The 17,262-nt window shown below is 42.8% G+C and overlaps 29 non-coding genes across 29 annotated transcripts; all 29 read right to left on the minus strand.

Annotated features, from left to right (window-relative positions):
* Positions 1–328: 328 nt before the first annotated feature.
* Positions 329–411, minus strand: trnal-aag (transfer RNA leucine (anticodon AAG)). Its single transcript has one exon. It is a non-coding gene; the product is annotated as a tRNA-Leu (tRNA).
* Positions 412–959: 548 nt separating this feature from the next.
* Positions 960–1,031, minus strand: trnaq-cug (transfer RNA glutamine (anticodon CUG)). Its single transcript has one exon. It is a non-coding gene; the product is annotated as a tRNA-Gln (tRNA).
* Positions 1,032–1,465: 434 nt separating this feature from the next.
* On the minus strand, positions 1,466–1,548 carry trnal-aag (transfer RNA leucine (anticodon AAG)). The gene has a single exon. It is a non-coding gene; the product is annotated as a tRNA-Leu (tRNA).
* A 1,054-nt stretch (positions 1,549–2,602) lies between these two features.
* Positions 2,603–2,685, minus strand: trnal-aag (transfer RNA leucine (anticodon AAG)). Its single transcript has one exon. It is a non-coding gene; the product is annotated as a tRNA-Leu (tRNA).
* Positions 2,686–3,233: 548 nt separating this feature from the next.
* Positions 3,234–3,305, minus strand: trnaq-cug (transfer RNA glutamine (anticodon CUG)). Its single transcript has one exon. It is a non-coding gene; the product is annotated as a tRNA-Gln (tRNA).
* A 434-nt stretch (positions 3,306–3,739) lies between these two features.
* On the minus strand, positions 3,740–3,822 carry trnal-aag (transfer RNA leucine (anticodon AAG)). Its single transcript has one exon. It is a non-coding gene; the product is annotated as a tRNA-Leu (tRNA).
* Positions 3,823–4,370: 548 nt separating this feature from the next.
* On the minus strand, positions 4,371–4,442 carry trnaq-cug (transfer RNA glutamine (anticodon CUG)). Its single transcript has one exon. It is a non-coding gene; the product is annotated as a tRNA-Gln (tRNA).
* Positions 4,443–4,876: 434 nt separating this feature from the next.
* On the minus strand, positions 4,877–4,959 carry trnal-aag (transfer RNA leucine (anticodon AAG)). Its single transcript has one exon. It is a non-coding gene; the product is annotated as a tRNA-Leu (tRNA).
* Positions 4,960–5,507: 548 nt separating this feature from the next.
* trnaq-cug (transfer RNA glutamine (anticodon CUG)) lies at positions 5,508–5,579 on the minus strand. The gene has a single exon. It is a non-coding gene; the product is annotated as a tRNA-Gln (tRNA).
* Positions 5,580–6,013: 434 nt separating this feature from the next.
* On the minus strand, positions 6,014–6,096 carry trnal-aag (transfer RNA leucine (anticodon AAG)). Its single transcript has one exon. It is a non-coding gene; the product is annotated as a tRNA-Leu (tRNA).
* Positions 6,097–6,644: 548 nt separating this feature from the next.
* Positions 6,645–6,716, minus strand: trnaq-cug (transfer RNA glutamine (anticodon CUG)). The gene has a single exon. It is a non-coding gene; the product is annotated as a tRNA-Gln (tRNA).
* A 434-nt stretch (positions 6,717–7,150) lies between these two features.
* Positions 7,151–7,233, minus strand: trnal-aag (transfer RNA leucine (anticodon AAG)). Its single transcript has one exon. It is a non-coding gene; the product is annotated as a tRNA-Leu (tRNA).
* Positions 7,234–7,781: 548 nt separating this feature from the next.
* trnaq-cug (transfer RNA glutamine (anticodon CUG)) lies at positions 7,782–7,853 on the minus strand. Its single transcript has one exon. It is a non-coding gene; the product is annotated as a tRNA-Gln (tRNA).
* A 434-nt stretch (positions 7,854–8,287) lies between these two features.
* trnal-aag (transfer RNA leucine (anticodon AAG)) lies at positions 8,288–8,370 on the minus strand. Its single transcript has one exon. It is a non-coding gene; the product is annotated as a tRNA-Leu (tRNA).
* A 548-nt stretch (positions 8,371–8,918) lies between these two features.
* Positions 8,919–8,990, minus strand: trnaq-cug (transfer RNA glutamine (anticodon CUG)). Its single transcript has one exon. It is a non-coding gene; the product is annotated as a tRNA-Gln (tRNA).
* Positions 8,991–9,424: 434 nt separating this feature from the next.
* On the minus strand, positions 9,425–9,507 carry trnal-aag (transfer RNA leucine (anticodon AAG)). The gene has a single exon. It is a non-coding gene; the product is annotated as a tRNA-Leu (tRNA).
* A 548-nt stretch (positions 9,508–10,055) lies between these two features.
* On the minus strand, positions 10,056–10,127 carry trnaq-cug (transfer RNA glutamine (anticodon CUG)). Its single transcript has one exon. It is a non-coding gene; the product is annotated as a tRNA-Gln (tRNA).
* A 434-nt stretch (positions 10,128–10,561) lies between these two features.
* trnal-aag (transfer RNA leucine (anticodon AAG)) lies at positions 10,562–10,644 on the minus strand. Its single transcript has one exon. It is a non-coding gene; the product is annotated as a tRNA-Leu (tRNA).
* Positions 10,645–11,192: 548 nt separating this feature from the next.
* trnaq-cug (transfer RNA glutamine (anticodon CUG)) lies at positions 11,193–11,264 on the minus strand. The gene has a single exon. It is a non-coding gene; the product is annotated as a tRNA-Gln (tRNA).
* Positions 11,265–11,698: 434 nt separating this feature from the next.
* On the minus strand, positions 11,699–11,781 carry trnal-aag (transfer RNA leucine (anticodon AAG)). The gene has a single exon. It is a non-coding gene; the product is annotated as a tRNA-Leu (tRNA).
* Positions 11,782–12,329: 548 nt separating this feature from the next.
* trnaq-cug (transfer RNA glutamine (anticodon CUG)) lies at positions 12,330–12,401 on the minus strand. The gene has a single exon. It is a non-coding gene; the product is annotated as a tRNA-Gln (tRNA).
* Positions 12,402–12,835: 434 nt separating this feature from the next.
* trnal-aag (transfer RNA leucine (anticodon AAG)) lies at positions 12,836–12,918 on the minus strand. Its single transcript has one exon. It is a non-coding gene; the product is annotated as a tRNA-Leu (tRNA).
* Positions 12,919–13,466: 548 nt separating this feature from the next.
* Positions 13,467–13,538, minus strand: trnaq-cug (transfer RNA glutamine (anticodon CUG)). Its single transcript has one exon. It is a non-coding gene; the product is annotated as a tRNA-Gln (tRNA).
* A 434-nt stretch (positions 13,539–13,972) lies between these two features.
* Positions 13,973–14,055, minus strand: trnal-aag (transfer RNA leucine (anticodon AAG)). The gene has a single exon. It is a non-coding gene; the product is annotated as a tRNA-Leu (tRNA).
* Positions 14,056–14,603: 548 nt separating this feature from the next.
* trnaq-cug (transfer RNA glutamine (anticodon CUG)) lies at positions 14,604–14,675 on the minus strand. The gene has a single exon. It is a non-coding gene; the product is annotated as a tRNA-Gln (tRNA).
* A 434-nt stretch (positions 14,676–15,109) lies between these two features.
* Positions 15,110–15,192, minus strand: trnal-cag (transfer RNA leucine (anticodon CAG)). The gene has a single exon. It is a non-coding gene; the product is annotated as a tRNA-Leu (tRNA).
* Positions 15,193–15,740: 548 nt separating this feature from the next.
* On the minus strand, positions 15,741–15,812 carry trnaq-cug (transfer RNA glutamine (anticodon CUG)). The gene has a single exon. It is a non-coding gene; the product is annotated as a tRNA-Gln (tRNA).
* A 434-nt stretch (positions 15,813–16,246) lies between these two features.
* On the minus strand, positions 16,247–16,329 carry trnal-aag (transfer RNA leucine (anticodon AAG)). Its single transcript has one exon. It is a non-coding gene; the product is annotated as a tRNA-Leu (tRNA).
* A 548-nt stretch (positions 16,330–16,877) lies between these two features.
* Positions 16,878–16,949, minus strand: trnaq-cug (transfer RNA glutamine (anticodon CUG)). The gene has a single exon. It is a non-coding gene; the product is annotated as a tRNA-Gln (tRNA).
* Positions 16,950–17,262: the final 313 nt, after the last annotated feature.

Genomic DNA, 17,262 nt, shown 5'->3' on the forward strand with positions numbered 1-17,262 from the left:
CAATGACAAAGAAGCTAACAAGACACAGAAACCGTTTCAGGCTAACTTCAGGATTTTAGTAAGATCAGCACAGGATTTGGGAAATGACAAGTAAAGAAATTGTTTTGAGAGACTTCCTACAATCAATGAATCCAGCAAAATATAGGCCAACTGTTTACAAACACATGGTTAGATTACATTGGTTGATAATGTAGAGGCTTGCAAATGCTGCTGCTGCAGTGGTCGTGCAGTAGTTTGTCAAATGCCTGCTCCTTGACATACAAAGCATTGCTAAGCTTTCTTTCACAATATCATGTTACAGTCAACGCAACCAGTGAAAAACAATTGCTGTCAGAAGTGGGATTCGAACCCACGCCTCCAGTGGAGACTGCGACCTTAACGCAGCGCCTTGGACCGCTCGGCCATCCTGACTGAAAAAAACCCTGAATTTGCTTTGTTTTGCCATCTAATGAGCCTTTAAGTGCATTAATATGTTCCGCAAACACGACGTCTTGAATCAGTATTCATTGCCGTTGACCCCACTAACACAGCCCCTTGTGTTTTTTTAACACACAAATGGTTGGACACAGCCCCCATCTGACGTCGGAAAGCTGTGGGTCGATGGGGTTTCCAAAGCTGGTCGACCATCCAACAACCACCTCTGATGGAGTATACGGGTCCCTTGATGACGAACACTTTAGACTCTAACGGCAAGAACCTGAGTTGAAATCTCAGTCAAACTTCTTTTTTTATGGTGATTACAAGACACAATACAAAGTGTGCATCCATGATTTAAGTGGAAACCATTTTGCTCCCTGTCAATAGTACTTCATTCTTAGATCACTCCGGTGAAGGTCAAGACACTCCTCTCCGGTCTCACTTGTACCTGAAGCAAGATGGCCACACCAGTCCAACTTTTGCTGAGATGTGGAAAGGTTGCATTTTTTGACCTTCTTTGACCTTTACTCTAGCTTAAAAACAGGTTCCACTGAGATTTGAACTCAGATCACTGGATTCAGAGTCCAGAGTGCTAACCATTACACCATGGAACCTCTACACCATCAAAAAATACACAGTTTTGGTAGACCGTTTCTTATTTGGCATCCGTTAGTATGTTATCTGTGCAGGGAATAGGACATAGAAGGCATACAACGTTACCAATGACAAAGAAGCTAACAAGACACAGAAACCGTTTCAGGCTAACTTCAGAATTTTAGTAAGATCAGCACAGGATTTGGGAAATGACAAGTAAAGAAATTGTTTTGAGAGACTTCCTACAATCAATGAATCCAGCAAAATATAGGCCAACTGTTTACAAACACATGGTTAGATTACATTGGTTGATAATGTAGAGGCTTGCAAATGCTGCTGCTGCAGTGGTCGTGCAGTAGTTTGTCAAATGCCTGCTCCTTGACATACAAAGCATTGCTAAGCTTTCTTTCACAATATCATGTTACAGTCAACGCAACCAGTGAAAAACAATTGCTGTCAGAAGTGGGATTCGAACCCACGCCTCCAGTGGAGACTGCGACCTTAACGCAGCGCCTTGGACCGCTCGGCCATCCTGACTGAAAAAAACCCTGAATTTGCTTTGTTTTGCCATCTAATGAGCCTTTAAGTGCATTAATATGTTCCGCAAACACGACGTCTTGAATCAGTATTCATTGCCGTTGACCCCACTAACACAGCCCCTTGTGTTTTTTTAACACACAAATGGTTGGACACAGCCCCCATCTGACGTCGGAAAGCTGTGGGTCGATGGGGTTTCCAAAGCTGGTCGACCATCCAACAACCACCTCTGATGGAGTATACGGGTCCCTTGATGACGAACACTTTAGACTCTAACGGCAAGAACCTGAGTTGAAATCTCAGTCAAACTTCTTTTTTTATGGTGATTACAAGACACAATACAAAGTGTGCATCCATGATTTAAGTGGAAACCATTTTGCTCCCTGTCAATAGTACTTCATTCTTAGATCACTCCGGTGAAGGTCAAGACACTCCTCTCCGGTCTCACTTGTACCTGAAGCAAGATGGCCACACCAGTCCAACTTTTGCTGAGATGTGGAAAGGTTGCATTTTTTGACCTTCTTTGACCTTTACTCTAGCTTAAAAACAGGTTCCACTGAGATTTGAACTCAGATGACTGGATTCAGAGTCCAGAGTGCTAACCATTACACCATGGAACCTCTACACCATCAAAAAATACACAGTTTTGGTAGACCGTTTCTTATTTGGCATCCGTTAGTATGTTATCTGTGCAGGGAATAGGACATAGAAGGCATACAACGTTACCAATGACAAAGAAGCTAACAAGACACAGAAACCGTTTCAGGCTGACTTAAGGATTTTAGTAAGCTCAGCAGAGGATTTGGGAAGTGACAAGTAAAGAAATTGTTTTGAGAGACTTCATACAAACAATGAATCCAGCAAAATATAGGCCAACTGTTTACAAACACATGGTTAGATTACATTGGTTGATAATGTAGAGGCTTGCAAATGCTGCTGCTGCAGTGGTCGTGCAGTAGTTTGTCAAATGCCTGCTCCTTGACATACAAAGCATTGCTAAGCTTTCTTTCACAATATCATGTTACAGTCAACGCAACCAGTGAAAAACAATTGCTGTCAGAAGTGGGATTCGAACCCACGCCTCCAGTGGAGACTGCGACCTTAACGCAGCGCCTTGGACCGCTCGGCCATCCTGACTGAAAAATACCCTGAATTTGCTTTGTTTTGCCATCTAATGAGCCTTTAAGTGCATTAATATGTTCCGCAAACACGACGTCTTGAATCAGTATTCATTGCCGTTGACCCCACTAACACAGCCCCTTGTGTTTTTTTAACACACAAATGGTTGGACACAGCCCCCATCTGACGTCGGAAAGCTGTGGGTCGATGGGGTTTCCAAAGCTGGTCGACCATCCAACAACCACCTCTGATGGAGTATACGGGTCCCTTGATGACGAACACTTTAGACTCTAACGGCAAGAACCTGAGTTGAAATCTCAGTCAAACTTCTTTTTTTATGGTGATTACAAGACACAATACAAAGTGTGCATCCATGATTTAAGTGGAAACCATTTTGCTCCCTGTCAATAGTACTTCATTCTTAGATCACTCCGGTGAAGGTCAAGACACTCCTCTCCGGTCTCACTTGTACCTGAAGCAAGATGGCCACACCAGTCCAACTTTTGCTGAGATGTGGAAAGGTTGCATTTTTTGACCTTCTTTGACCTTTACTCTAGCTTAAAAACAGGTTCCACTGAGATTTGAACTCAGATTACTGGATTCAGAGTCCAGAGTGCTAACCATTACACCATGGAACCTCTACACCATCAAAAAATACACAGTTTTGGTAGACCGTTTCTTATTTGGCATCCGTTAGTATGTTATCTGTGCAGGGAATAGGACATAGAAGGCATACAACGTTACCAATGACAAAGAAGCTAACAAGACACAGAAACCGTTTCAGGCTAACTTCAGGATTTTAGTAAGATCAGCACAGGATTTGGGAAATGACAAGTAAAGAAATTGTTTTGAGAGACTTCCTACAATCAATGAATCCAGCAAAATATAGGCCAACTGTTTACAAACACATGGTTAGATTACATTGGTTGATAATGTAGAGGCTTGCAAATGCTGCTGCTGCAGTGGTCGTGCAGTAGTTTGTCAAATGCCTGCTCCTTGACATACAAAGCATTGCTAAGCTTTCTTTCACAATATCATGTTACAGTCAACGCAACCAGTGAAAAACAATTGCTGTCAGAAGTGGGATTCGAACCCACGCCTCCAGTGGAGACTGCGACCTTAACGCAGCGCCTTGGACCGCTCGGCCATCCTGACTGAAAAAAACCCTGAATTTGCTTTGTTTTGCCATCTAATGAGCCTTTAAGTGTATTAATATGTTCCGCAAACACGACGTCTTGAATCAGTATTCATTGCCGTTGACCCCACTAACACAGCCCCTTGTGTTTTTTTAACACACAAATGGTTGGACACAGCCCCCATCTGACGTCGGAAAGCTGTGGGTCGATGGGGTTTCCAAAGCTGGTCGACCATCCAACAACCACCTCTGATGGAGTATACGGGTCCCTTGATGACGAACACTTTAGACTCTAACGGCAAGAACCTGAGTTGAAATCTCAGTCAAACTTCTTTTTTTATGGTGATTACAAGACACAATACAAAGTGTGCATCCATGATTTAAGTGGAAACCATTTTGCTCCCTGTCAATAGTACTTCATTCTTAGATCACTCCGGTGAAGGTCAAGACACTCCTCTCCGGTCTCACTTGTACCTGAAGCAAGATGGCCACACCAGTCCAACTTTTGCTGAGATGTGGAAAGGTTGCATTTTTTGACCTTCTTTGACCTTTACTCTAGCTTAAAAACAGGTTCCACTGAGATTTGAACTCAGATCACTGGATTCAGAGTCCAGAGTGCTAACCATTACACCATGGAACCTCTACACCATCAAAAAATACACAGTTTTGGTAGACAGTTTCTTATTTGGCATTCGTTAGTATGTTATCTGTGCAGGGAATAGGACATAGAAGGCATACAACGTTACCAATGACAAAGAAGCTAACAAGACACAGAAACCGTTTCAGGCTAACTTCAGAATTTTAGTAAGATCAGCAGAGGATTTGGGAAATGACAAGTAAAGAAATTGTTTTGAGAGACTTCCTACAATCAATGAATCCAGCAAAATATAGGCCAACTGTTTACAAACACATGGTTAGATTACATTGGTTGATAATGTAGAGGCTTACAAATGCTGCTGCTGCAGTGGTCGTGCAGTAGTTTGTCAAATGCCTGCTCCTTGACATACAAAGCATTGCTAAGCTTTCTTTCACAATATCATGTTACAGTCAACGCAACCAGTGAAAAACAATTGCTGTCAGAAGTGGGATTCGAACCCACGCCTCCAGTGGAGACTGCGACCTTAACGCAGCGCCTTGGACCGCTCGGCCATCCTGACTGAAAAAAACCCTGAATTTGCTTTGTTTTGCCATCTAATGAGCCTTTAAGTGTATTAATATGTTCCGCAAACACGACGTCTTGAATCAGTATTCATTGCCGTTGACCCCACTAACACAGCCCCTTGTGTTTTTTTAACACACAAATGGTTGGACACAGCCCCCATCTGACGTCGGAAAGCTGTGGGTCGATGGGGTTTCCAAAGCTGGTCGACCATCCAACAACCACCTCTGATGGAGTATACGGGTCCCTTGATGACGAACACTTTAGACTCTAACGGCAAGAACCTGAGTTGAAATCTCAGTCAAACTTCTTTTTTTATGGTGATTACAAGACACAATACAAAGTGTGCATCCATGATTTAAGTGGAAACCATTTTGCTCCCTGTCAATAGTACTTCATTCTTAGATCACTCCGGTGAAGGTCAAGACACTCCTCTCCGGTCTCACTTGTACCTGAAGCAAGATGGCCACACCAGTCCAACTTTTGCTGAGATGTGGAAAGGTTGCATTTTTTGACCTTCTTTGACCTTTACTCTAGCTTAAAAACAGGTTCCACTGAGATTTGAACTCAGATCACTGGATTCAGAGTCCAGAGTGCTAACCATTACACCATGGAACCTCTACACCATCAAAAAATACACAGTTTTGGTAGACCGTTTCTTATTTGGCATCCGTTAGTATGTTATCTGTGCAGGGAATAGGACATAGAAGGCATACAACGTTACCAATGACAAAGAAGCTAACAAGACACAGAAACCGTTTCAGGCTGACTTAAGGATTTTAGTAAGCTCAGCAGAGGATTTGGGAAGTGACAAGTAAAGAAATTGTTTTGAGAGACTTCATACAAACAATGAATCCAGCAAAATATAGGCCAACTGTTTACAAACACATGGTTAGATTACATTGGTTGATAATGTAGAGGCTTACAAATGCTGCTGCTGCAGTGGTCGTGCAGTAGTTTGTCAAATGCCTGCTCCTTGACATACAAAGCATTGCTAAGCTTTCTTTCACAATATCATGTTACAGTCAACGCAACCAGTGAAAAACAATTGCTGTCAGAAGTGGGATTCGAACCCACGCCTCCAGTGGAGACTGCGACCTTAACGCAGCGCCTTGGACCGCTCGGCCATCCTGACTGAAAAATACCCTGAATTTGCTTTGTTTTGCCATCTAATGAGCCTTTAAGTGCATTAATATGTTCCGCAAACACGACGTCTTGAATCAGTATTCATTGCCGTTGACCCCACTAACACAGCCCCTTGTGTTTTTTTAACACACAAATGGTTGGACACAGCCCCCATCTGACGTCGGAAAGCTGTGGGTCGATGGGGTTTCCAAAGCTGGTCGACCATCCAACAACCACCTCTGATGGAGTATACGGGTCCCTTGATGACGAACACTTTAGACTCTAACGGCAAGAACCTGAGTTGAAATCTCAGTCAAACTTCTTTTTTTATGGTGATTACAAGACACAATACAAAGTGTGCATCCATGATTTAAGTGGAAACCATTTTGCTCCCTGTCAATAGTACTTCATTCTTAGATCACTCCGGTGAAGGTCAAGACACTCCTCTCCGGTCTCACTTGTACCTGAAGCAAGATGGCCACACCAGTCCAACTTTTGCTGAGATGTGGAAAGGTTGCATTTTTTGACCTTCTTTGACCTTTACTCTAGCTTAAAAACAGGTTCCACTGAGATTTGAACTCAGATCACTGGATTCAGAGTCCAGAGTGCTAACCATTACACCATGGAACCTCTACACCATCAAAAAATACACAGTTTTGGTAGACCGTTTCTTATTTGGCATCCGTTAGTATGTTATCTGTGCAGGGAATAGGACATAGAAGGCATACAACGTTACCAATGACAAAGAAGCTAACAAGACACAGAAACCGTTTCAGGCTAACTTCAGAATTTTAGTAAGATCAGCAGAGGATTTGGGAAATGACAAGTAAAGAAATTGTTTTGAGAGACTTCCTACAATCAATGAATCCAGCAAAATGTAGGCCAACTGTTTACAAACACATGGTTAGATTACATTGGTTGATAATGTAGAGGCTTACAAATGCTGCTGCTGCAGTGGTCGTGCAGTAGTTTGTCAAATGCCTGCTCCTTGACATACAAAGCATTGCTAAGCTTTCTTTCACAATATCATGTTACAGTCAACGCAACCAGTGAAAAACAATTGCTGTCAGAAGTGGGATTCGAACCCACGCCTCCAGTGGAGACTGCGACCTTAACGCAGCGCCTTGGACCGCTCGGCCATCCTGACTGAAAAATACCCTGAATTTGCTTTGTTTTGCCATCTAATGAGCCTTTAAGTGCATTAATATGTTCCGCAAACACGACGTCTTGAATCAGTATTCATTGCCGTTGACCCCACTAACACAGCCCCTTGTGTTTTTTTAACACACAAATGGTTGGACACAGCCCCCATCTGACGTCGGAAAGCTGTGGGTCGATGGGGTTTCCAAAGCTGGTCGACCATCCAACAACCACCTCTGATGGAGTATACGGGTCCCTTGATGACGAACACTTTAGACTCTAACGGCAAGAACCTGAGTTGAAATCTCAGTCAAACTTCTTTTTTTATGGTGATTACAAGACACAATACAAAGTGTGCATCCATGATTTAAGTGGAAACCATTTTGCTCCCTGTCAATAGTACTTCATTCTTAGATCACTCCGGTGAAGGTCAAGACACTCCTCTCCGGTCTCACTTGTACCTGAAGCAAGATGGCCACACCAGTCCAACTTTTGCTGAGATGTGGAAAGGTTGCATTTTTTGACCTTCTTTGACCTTTACTCTAGCTTAAAAACAGGTTCCACTGAGATTTGAACTCAGATCACTGGATTCAGAGTCCAGAGTGCTAACCATTACACCATGGAACCTCTACACCATCAAAAAATACACAGTTTTGGTAGACCGTTTCTTATTTGGCATCCGTTAGTATGTTATCTGTGCAGGGAATAGGACATAGAAGGCATACAACGTTACCAATGACAAAGAAGCTAACAAGACACAGAAACCGTTTCAGGCTAACTTCAGGATTTTAGTAAGATCAGCACAGGATTTGGGAAATGACAAGTAAAGAAATTGTTTTGAGAGACTTCCTACAATCAATGAATCCAGCAAAATATAGGCCAACTGTTTACAAACACATGGTTAGATTACATTGGTTGATAATGTAGAGGCTTGCAAATGCTGCTGCTGCAGTGGTCGTGCAGTAGTTTGTCAAATGCCTGCTCCTTGACATACAAAGCATTGCTAAGCTTTCTTTCACAATATCATGTTACAGTCAACGCAACCAGTGAAAAACAATTGCTGTCAGAAGTGGGATTCGAACCCACGCCTCCAGTGGAGACTGCGACCTTAACGCAGCGCCTTGGACCGCTCGGCCATCCTGACTGAAAAAAACCCTGAATTTGCTTTGTTTTGCCATCTAATGAGCCTTTAAGTGCATTAATATGTTCCGCAAACACGACGTCTTGAATCAGTATTCATTGCCGTTGACCCCACTAACACAGCCCCTTGTGTTTTTTTAACACACAAATGGTTGGACACAGCCCCCATCTGACGTCGGAAAGCTGTGGGTCGATGGGGTTTCCAAAGCTGGTCGACCATCCAACAACCACCTCTGATGGAGTATACGGGTCCCTTGATGACGAACACTTTAGACTCTAACGGCAAGAACCTGAGTTGAAATCTCAGTCAAACTTCTTTTTTTATGGTGATTACAAGACACAATACAAAGTGTGCATCCATGATTTAAGTGGAAACCATTTTGCTCCCTGTCAATAGTACTTCATTCTTAGATCACTCCGGTGAAGGTCAAGACACTCCTCTCCGGTCTCACTTGTACCTGAAGCAAGATGGCCACACCAGTCCAACTTTTGCTGAGATGTGGAAAGGTTGCATTTTTTGACCTTCTTTGACCTTTACTCTAGCTTAAAAACAGGTTCCACTGAGATTTGAACTCAGATCACTGGATTCAGAGTCCAGAGTGCTAACCATTACACCATGGAACCTCTACACCATCAAAAAATACACAGTTTTGGTAGACCGTTTCTTATTTGGCATCCGTTAGTATGTTATCTGTGCAGGGAATAGGACATAGAAGGCATACAACGTTACCAATGACAAAGAAGCTAACAAGACACAGAAACCGTTTCAGGCTGACTTAAGGATTTTAGTAAGCTCAGCAGAGGATTTGGGAAGTGACAAGTAAAGAAATTGTTTTGAGAGACTTCATACAAACAATGAATCCAGCAAAATATAGGCCAACTGTTTACAAACACATGGTTAGATTACATTGGTTGATAATGTAGAGGCTTACAAATGCTGCTGCTGCAGTGGTCGTGCAGTAGTTTGTCAAATGCCTGCTCCTTGACATACAAAGCATTGCTAAGCTTTCTTTCACAATATCATGTTACAGTCAACGCAACCAGTGAAAAACAATTGCTGTCAGAAGTGGGATTCGAACCCACGCCTCCAGTGGAGACTGCGACCTTAACGCAGCGCCTTGGACCGCTCGGCCATCCTGACTGAAAAATACCCTGAATTTGCTTTGTTTTGCCATCTAATGAGCCTTTAAGTGCATTAATATGTTCCGCAAACACGACGTCTTGAATCAGTATTCATTGCCGTTGACCCCACTAACACAGCCCCTTGTGTTTTTTTAACACACAAATGGTTGGACACAGCCCCCATCTGACGTCGGAAAGCTGTGGGTCGATGGGGTTTCCAAAGCTGGTCGACCATCCAACAACCACCTCTGATGGAGTATACGGGTCCCTTGATGACGAACACTTTAGACTCTAACGGCAAGAACCTGAGTTGAAATCTCAGTCAAACTTCTTTTTTTATGGTGATTACAAGACACAATACAAAGTGTGCATCCATGATTTAAGTGGAAACCATTTTGCTCCCTGTCAATAGTACTTCATTCTTAGATCACTCCGGTGAAGGTCAAGACACTCCTCTCCGGTCTCACTTGTACCTGAAGCAAGATGGCCACACCAGTCCAACTTTTGCTGAGATGTGGAAAGGTTGCATTTTTTGACCTTCTTTGACCTTTACTCTAGCTTAAAAACAGGTTCCACTGAGATTTGAACTCAGATCACTGGATTCAGAGTCCAGAGTGCTAACCATTACACCATGGAACCTCTACACCATCAAAAAATACACAGTTTTGGTAGACCGTTTCTTATTTGGCATCCGTTAGTATGTTATCTGTGCAGGGAATAGGACATAGAAGGCATACAACGTTACCAATGACAAAGAAGCTAACAAGACACAGAAACCGTTTCAGGCTAACTTCAGAATTTTAGTAAGATCAGCAGAGGATTTGGGAAATGACAAGTAAAGAAATTGTTTTGAGAGACTTCCTACAATCAATGAATCCAGCAAAATGTAGGCCAACTGTTTACAAACACATGGTTAGATTACATTGGTTGATAATGTAGAGGCTTACAAATGCTGCTGCTGCAGTGGTCGTGCAGTAGTTTGTCAAATGCCTGCTCCTTGACATACAAAGCATTGCTAAGCTTTCTTTCACAATATCATGTTACAGTCAACGCAACCAGTGAAAAACAATTGCTGTCAGAAGTGGGATTCGAACCCACGCCTCCAGTGGAGACTGCGACCTTAACGCAGCGCCTTGGACCGCTCGGCCATCCTGACTGAAAAATACCCTGAATTTGCTTTGTTTTGCCATCTAATGAGCCTTTAAGTGCATTAATATGTTCCGCAAACACGACGTCTTGAATCAGTATTCATTGCCGTTGACCCCACTAACACAGCCCCTTGTGTTTTTTTAACACACAAATGGTTGGACACAGCCCCCATCTGACGTCGGAAAGCTGTGGGTCGATGGGGTTTCCAAAGCTGGTCGACCATCCAACAACCACCTCTGATGGAGTATACGGGTCCCTTGATGACGAACACTTTAGACTCTAACGGCAAGAACCTGAGTTGAAATCTCAGTCAAACTTCTTTTTTTATGGTGATTACAAGACACAATACAAAGTGTGCATCCATGATTTAAGTGGAAACCATTTTGCTCCCTGTCAATAGTACTTCATTCTTAGATCACTCCGGTGAAGGTCAAGACACTCCTCTCCGGTCTCACTTGTACCTGAAGCAAGATGGCCACACCAGTCCAACTTTTGCTGAGATGTGGAAAGGTTGCATTTTTTGACCTTCTTTGACCTTTACTCTAGCTTAAAAACAGGTTCCACTGAGATTTGAACTCAGATCACTGGATTCAGAGTCCAGAGTGCTAACCATTACACCATGGAACCTCTACACCATCAAAAAATACACAGTTTTGGTAGACCGTTTCTTATTTGGCATCCGTTAGTATGTTATCTGTGCAGGGAATAGGACATAGAAGGCATACAACGTTACCAATGACAAAGAAGCTAACAAGACACAGAAACCGTTTCAGGCTAACTTCAGAATTTTAGTAAGATCAGCACAGGATTTGGGAAATGACAAGTAAAGAAATTGTTTTGAGAGACTTCCTACAATCAATGAATCCAGCAAAATATAGGCCAACTGTTTACAAACACATGGTTAGATTACATTGGTTGATAATGTAGAGGCTTGCAAATGCTGCTGCTGCAGTGGTCGTGCAGTAGTTTGTCAAATGCCTGCTCCTTGACATACAAAGCATTGCTAAGCTTTCTTTCACAATATCATGTTACAGTCAACGCAACCAGTGAAAAACAATTGCTGTCAGAAGTGGGATTCGAACCCACGCCTCCAGTGGAGACTGCGACCTTAACGCAGCGCCTTGGACCGCTCGGCCATCCTGACTGAAAAAAACCCTGAATTTGCTTTGTTTTGCCATCTAATGAGCCTTTAAGTGCATTAATATGTTCCGCAAACACGACGTCTTGAATCAGTATTCATTGCCGTTGACCCCACTAACACAGCCCCTTGTGTTTTTTTAACACACAAATGGTTGGACACAGCCCCCATCTGACGTCGGAAAGCTGTGGGTCGATGGGGTTTCCAAAGCTGGTCGACCATCCAACAACCACCTCTGATGGAGTATACGGGTCCCTTGATGACGAACACTTTAGACTCTAACGGCAAGAACCTGAGTTGAAATCTCAGTCAAACTTCTTTTTTTATGGTGATTACAAGACACAATACAAAGTGTGCATCCATGATTTAAGTGGAAACCATTTTGCTCCCTGTCAATAGTACTTCATTCTTAGATCACTCCGGTGAAGGTCAAGACACTCCTCTCCGGTCTCACTTGTACCTGAAGCAAGATGGCCACACCAGTCCAACTTTTGCTGAGATGTGGAAAGGTTGCATTTTTTGACCTTCTTTGACCTTTACTCTAGCTTAAAAACAGGTTCCACTGAGATTTGAACTCAGATCACTGGATTCAGAGTCCAGAGTGCTAACCATTACACCATGGAACCTCTACACCATCAAAAAATACACAGTTTTGGTAGACCGTTTCTTATTTGGCATCCGTTAGTATGTTATCTGTGCAGGGAATAGGACATAGAAGGCATACAACGTTACCAATGACAAGGAAGCTAACAAGACACAGAAACCGTTTCAGGCTAACTTCAGGATTTTAGTAAGATCAGCACAGGATTTGGGAAATGACAAGTAAAGAAATTGTTTTGAGAGACTTCCTACAATCAATGAATCCAGCAAAATATAGGCCAACTGTTTACAAACACATGGTTAGATTACATTGGTTGATAATGTAGAGGCTTGCAAATGCTGCTGCTGCAGTGGTCGTGCAGTAGTTTGTCAAATGCCTGCTCCTTGACATACAAAGCATTGCTAAGCTTTCTTTCACAATATCATGTTACAGTCAACGCAACCAGTGAAAAACAATTGCTGTCAGAAGTGGGATTCGAACCCACGCCTCCAGTGGAGACTGCGACCTTAACGCAGCGCCTTGGACCGCTCGGCCATCCTGACTGAAAAAAACCCTGAATTTGCTTTGTTTTGCCATCTAATGAGCCTTTAAGTGCATTAATATGTTCCGCAAACACGACGTATTGAATCATTATTCATTGCCGTTGACCCCACTAACACAGCCCCTTGTGTTTTTTTAACACACAAATGGTTGGACACAGCCCCCATCTGACGTCGGAAAGCTGTGGGTCGATGGGGTTTCCAAAGCTGGTCGACCATCCAACAACCACCTCTGATGGAGTATACGGGTCCCTTGATGACGAACACTTTAGACTCTAACGGCAAGAACCTGAGTTGAAATCTCAGTCAAACTTCTTTTTTTATGGTGATTACAAGACACAATACAAAGTGTGCATCCATGATTTAAGTGGAAACCATTTTGCTCCCTGTCAATAGTACTTCATTCTTAGATCACTCCGGTGAAGGTCAAGACACTCCTCTCCGGTCTCACTTGTACCTGAAGCAAGATGGCCACACCAGTCCAACTTTTGCTGAGATGTGGAAAGGTTGCATTTTTTGACCTTCTTTGACCTTTACTCTAGCTTAAAAACAGGTTCCACTGAGATTTGAACTCAGATCACTGGATTCAGAGTCCAGAGTGCTAACCATTACACCATGGAACCTCTACACCATCAAAAAATACACAGTTTTGGTAGACCGTTTCTTATTTGGCATCCGTTAGTATGTTATCTGTGCAGGGAATAGGACATAGAAGGCATACAACGTTACCAATGACAAAGAAGCTAACAAGACACAGAAACCGTTTCAGGCTGACTTAAGGATTTTAGTAAGATCAGCAGAGGATTTGGGAAATGACAAGTAAAGAAATTGTTTTGAGAGACTTCCTACAATCAATGAATCCAGCAAAATATAGGCCAACTGTTTACAAACACATGGTTAGATTACATTGGTTGATAATGTAGAGGCTTACAAATGCTGCTGCTGCAGTGGTCGTGCAGTAGTTTGTCAAATGCCTGCTCCTTGACATACAAAGCATTGCTAAGCTTTCTTTCACAATATCATGTTACAGTCAACGCAACCAGTGAAAAACAATTGCTGTCAGAAGTGGGATTCGAACCCACGCCTCCAGTGGAGACTGCGACCTTAACGCAGCGCCTTGGACCGCTCGGCCATCCTGACTGAAAAAAACCCTGAATTTGCTTTGTTTTGCCATCTAATGAGCCTTTAAGTGCATTAATATGTTCCGCAAACACGACGTATTGAATCATTATTCATTGCCGTTGACCCCACTAACACAGCCCCTTGTGTTTTTTTAACACACAAATGGTTGGACACAGCCCCCATCTGACGTCGGAAAGCTGTGGGTCGATGGGGTTTCCAAAGCTGGTCGACCATCCAACAACCACCTCTGATGGAGTATACGGGTCCCTTGATGACGAACACTTTAGACTCTAACGGCAAGAACCTGAGTTGAAATCTCAGTCAAACTTCTTTTTTTATGGTGATTACAAGACACAATACAAAGTGTGCATCCATGATTTAAGTGGAAACCATTTTGCTCCCTGTCAATAGTACTTCATTCTTAGATCACTCCGGTGAAGGTCAAGACACTCCTCTCCGGTCTCACTTGTACCTGAAGCAAGATGGCCACACCAGTCCAACTTTTGCTGAGATGTGGAAAGGTTGCATTTTTTGACCTTCTTTGACCTTTACTCTAGCTTAAAAACAGGTTCCACTGAGATTTGAACTCAGATCACTGGATTCAGAGTCCAGAGTGCTAACCATTACACCATGGAACCTCTACACCATCAAAAAATACACAGTTTTGGTAGACCGTTTCTTATTTGGCATCCGTTAGTATGTTATCTGTGCAGGGAATAGGACATAGAAGGCATACAACGTTACCAATGACAAAGAAGCTAACAAGACACAGAAACCGTTTCAGGCTGACTTAAGGATTTTAGTAAGATCAGCAGAGGATTTGGGAAATGACAAGTAAAGAAATTGTTTTGAGAGACTTCCTACAATCAATGAATCCAGCAAAATATAGGCCAACTGTTTACAAACACATGGTTAGATTACATTGGTTGATAATGTAGAGGCTTACAAATGCTGCTGCTGCAGTGGTCGTGCAGTAGTTTGTCAAATGCCTGCTCCTTGACATACAAAGCATTGCTAAGCTTTCTTTCACAATATCATGTTACAGTCAACGCAACCAGTGAAAAACAATTGCTGTCAGAAGTGGGATTCGAACCCACGCCTCCAGTGGAGACTGCGACCTGAACGCAGCGCCTTGGACCGCTCGGCCATCCTGACTGAAAAAAACCCTGAATTTGCTTTGTTTTGCCATCTAATGAGCCTTTAAGTGTATTAATATGTTCCGCAAACACGACGTCTTGAATCAGTATTCATTGCCGTTGACCCCACTAACACAGCCCCTTGTGTTTTTTTAACACACAAATGGTTGGACACAGCCCCCATCTGACGTCGGAAAGCTGTGGGTCGATGGGGTTTCCAAAGCTGGTCGACCATCCAACAACCACCTCTGATGGAGTATACGGGTCCCTTGATGACGAACACTTTAGACTCTAACGGCAAGAACCTGAGTTGAAATCTCAGTCAAACTTCTTTTTTTATGGTGATTACAAGACACAATACAAAGTGTGCATCCATGATTTAAGTGGAAACCATTTTGCTCCCTGTCAATAGTACTTCATTCTTAGATCACTCCGATGAAGGTCAAGACACTCCTCTCCGGTCTCACTTGTACCTGAAGCAAGATGGCCACACCAGTCCAACTTTTGCTGAGATGTGGAAAGGTTGCATTTTTTGACCTTCTTTGACCTTTACTCTAGCTTAAAAACAGGTTCCACTGAGATTTGAACTCAGATCACTGGATTCAGAGTCCAGAGTGCTAACCATTACACCATGGAACCTCTACACCATCAAAAAATACACAGTTTTGGTAGACCGTTTCTTATTTGGCATCCGTTAGTATGTTATCTGTGCAGGGAATAGGACATAGAAGGCATACAACGTTACCAATGACAAAGAAGCTAACAAGACACAGAAACCGTTTCAGGCTAACTTCAGAATTTTAGTAAGATCAGCAGAGGATTTGGGAAATGACAAGTAAAGAAATTGTTTTGAGAGACTTCCTACAATCAATGAATCCAGCAAAATATAGGCCAACTGTTTACAAACACATGGTTAGATTACATTGGTTGATAATGTAGAGGCTTACAAATGCTGCTGCTGCAGTGGTCGTGCAGTAGTTTGTCAAATGCCTGCTCCTTGACATACAAAGCATTGCTAAGCTTTCTTTCACAATATCATGTTACAGTCAACGCAACCAGTGAAAAACAATTGCTGTCAGAAGTGGGATTCGAACCCACGCCTCCAGTGGAGACTGCGACCTTAACGCAGCGCCTTGGACCGCTCGGCCATCCTGACTGAAAAAAACCCTGAATTTGCTTTGTTTTGCCATCTAATGAGCCTTTAAGTGCATTAATATGTTCCGCAAACACGACGTCTTGAATCAGTATTCATTGCCGTTGACCCCACTAACACAGCCCCTTGTGTTTTTTTAACACACAAATGGTTGGACACAGCCCCCATCTGACGTCGGAAAGCTGTGGGTCGATGGGGTTTCCAAAGCTGGTCGACCATCCAACAACCACCTCTGATGGAGTATACGGGTCCCTTGATGACGAACACTTTAGACTCTAACGGCAAGAACCTGAGTTGAAATCTCAGTCAAACTTCTTTTTTTATGGTGATTACAAGACACAATACAAAGTGTGCATCCATGATTTAAGTGGAAACCATTTTGCTCCCTGTCAATAGTACTTCATTCTTAGATCACTCCGGTGAAGGTCAAGACACTCCTCTCCGGTCTCACTTGTACCTGAAGCAAGATGGCCACACCAGTCCAACTTTTGCTGAGATGTGGAAAGGTTGCATTTTTTGACCTTCTTTGACCTTTACTCTAGCTTAAAAACAGGTTCCACTGAGATTTGAACTCAGATCACTGGATTCAGAGTCCAGAGTGCTAACCATTACACCATGGAACCTCTACACCATCAAAAAATACACAGTTTTGGTAGACCGTTTCTTATTTGGCATCCGTTAGTATGTTATCTGTGCAGGGAATAGGACATAGAAGGCATACAACGTTACCAATGACAAAGAAGCTAACAAGACACAGAAACCGTTTCAGGCTGACTTAAGGATTTTAGTAAGATCAGCAGAGGATTTGGGAAATGACAAGTAAAGAAATTGTTTTGAGAGACTTCCTACAATCAATGAATCCAGCAAAATATAGGCCAACTGTTTACAAACACATGGTTAGATTACATTGGTTGATAATGTAGAGGCTTACAAATG

The sequence above is a fragment of the Anarhichas minor genome, unplaced genomic scaffold (assembly GCF_050575085.1).
Source record: "Anarhichas minor isolate MPS153535 unplaced genomic scaffold, ASM5057508v1 ptg000025l, whole genome shotgun sequence".
NCBI classification, from domain to species: Eukaryota; Metazoa; Chordata; class Actinopteri; order Perciformes; family Anarhichadidae; genus Anarhichas; species Anarhichas minor.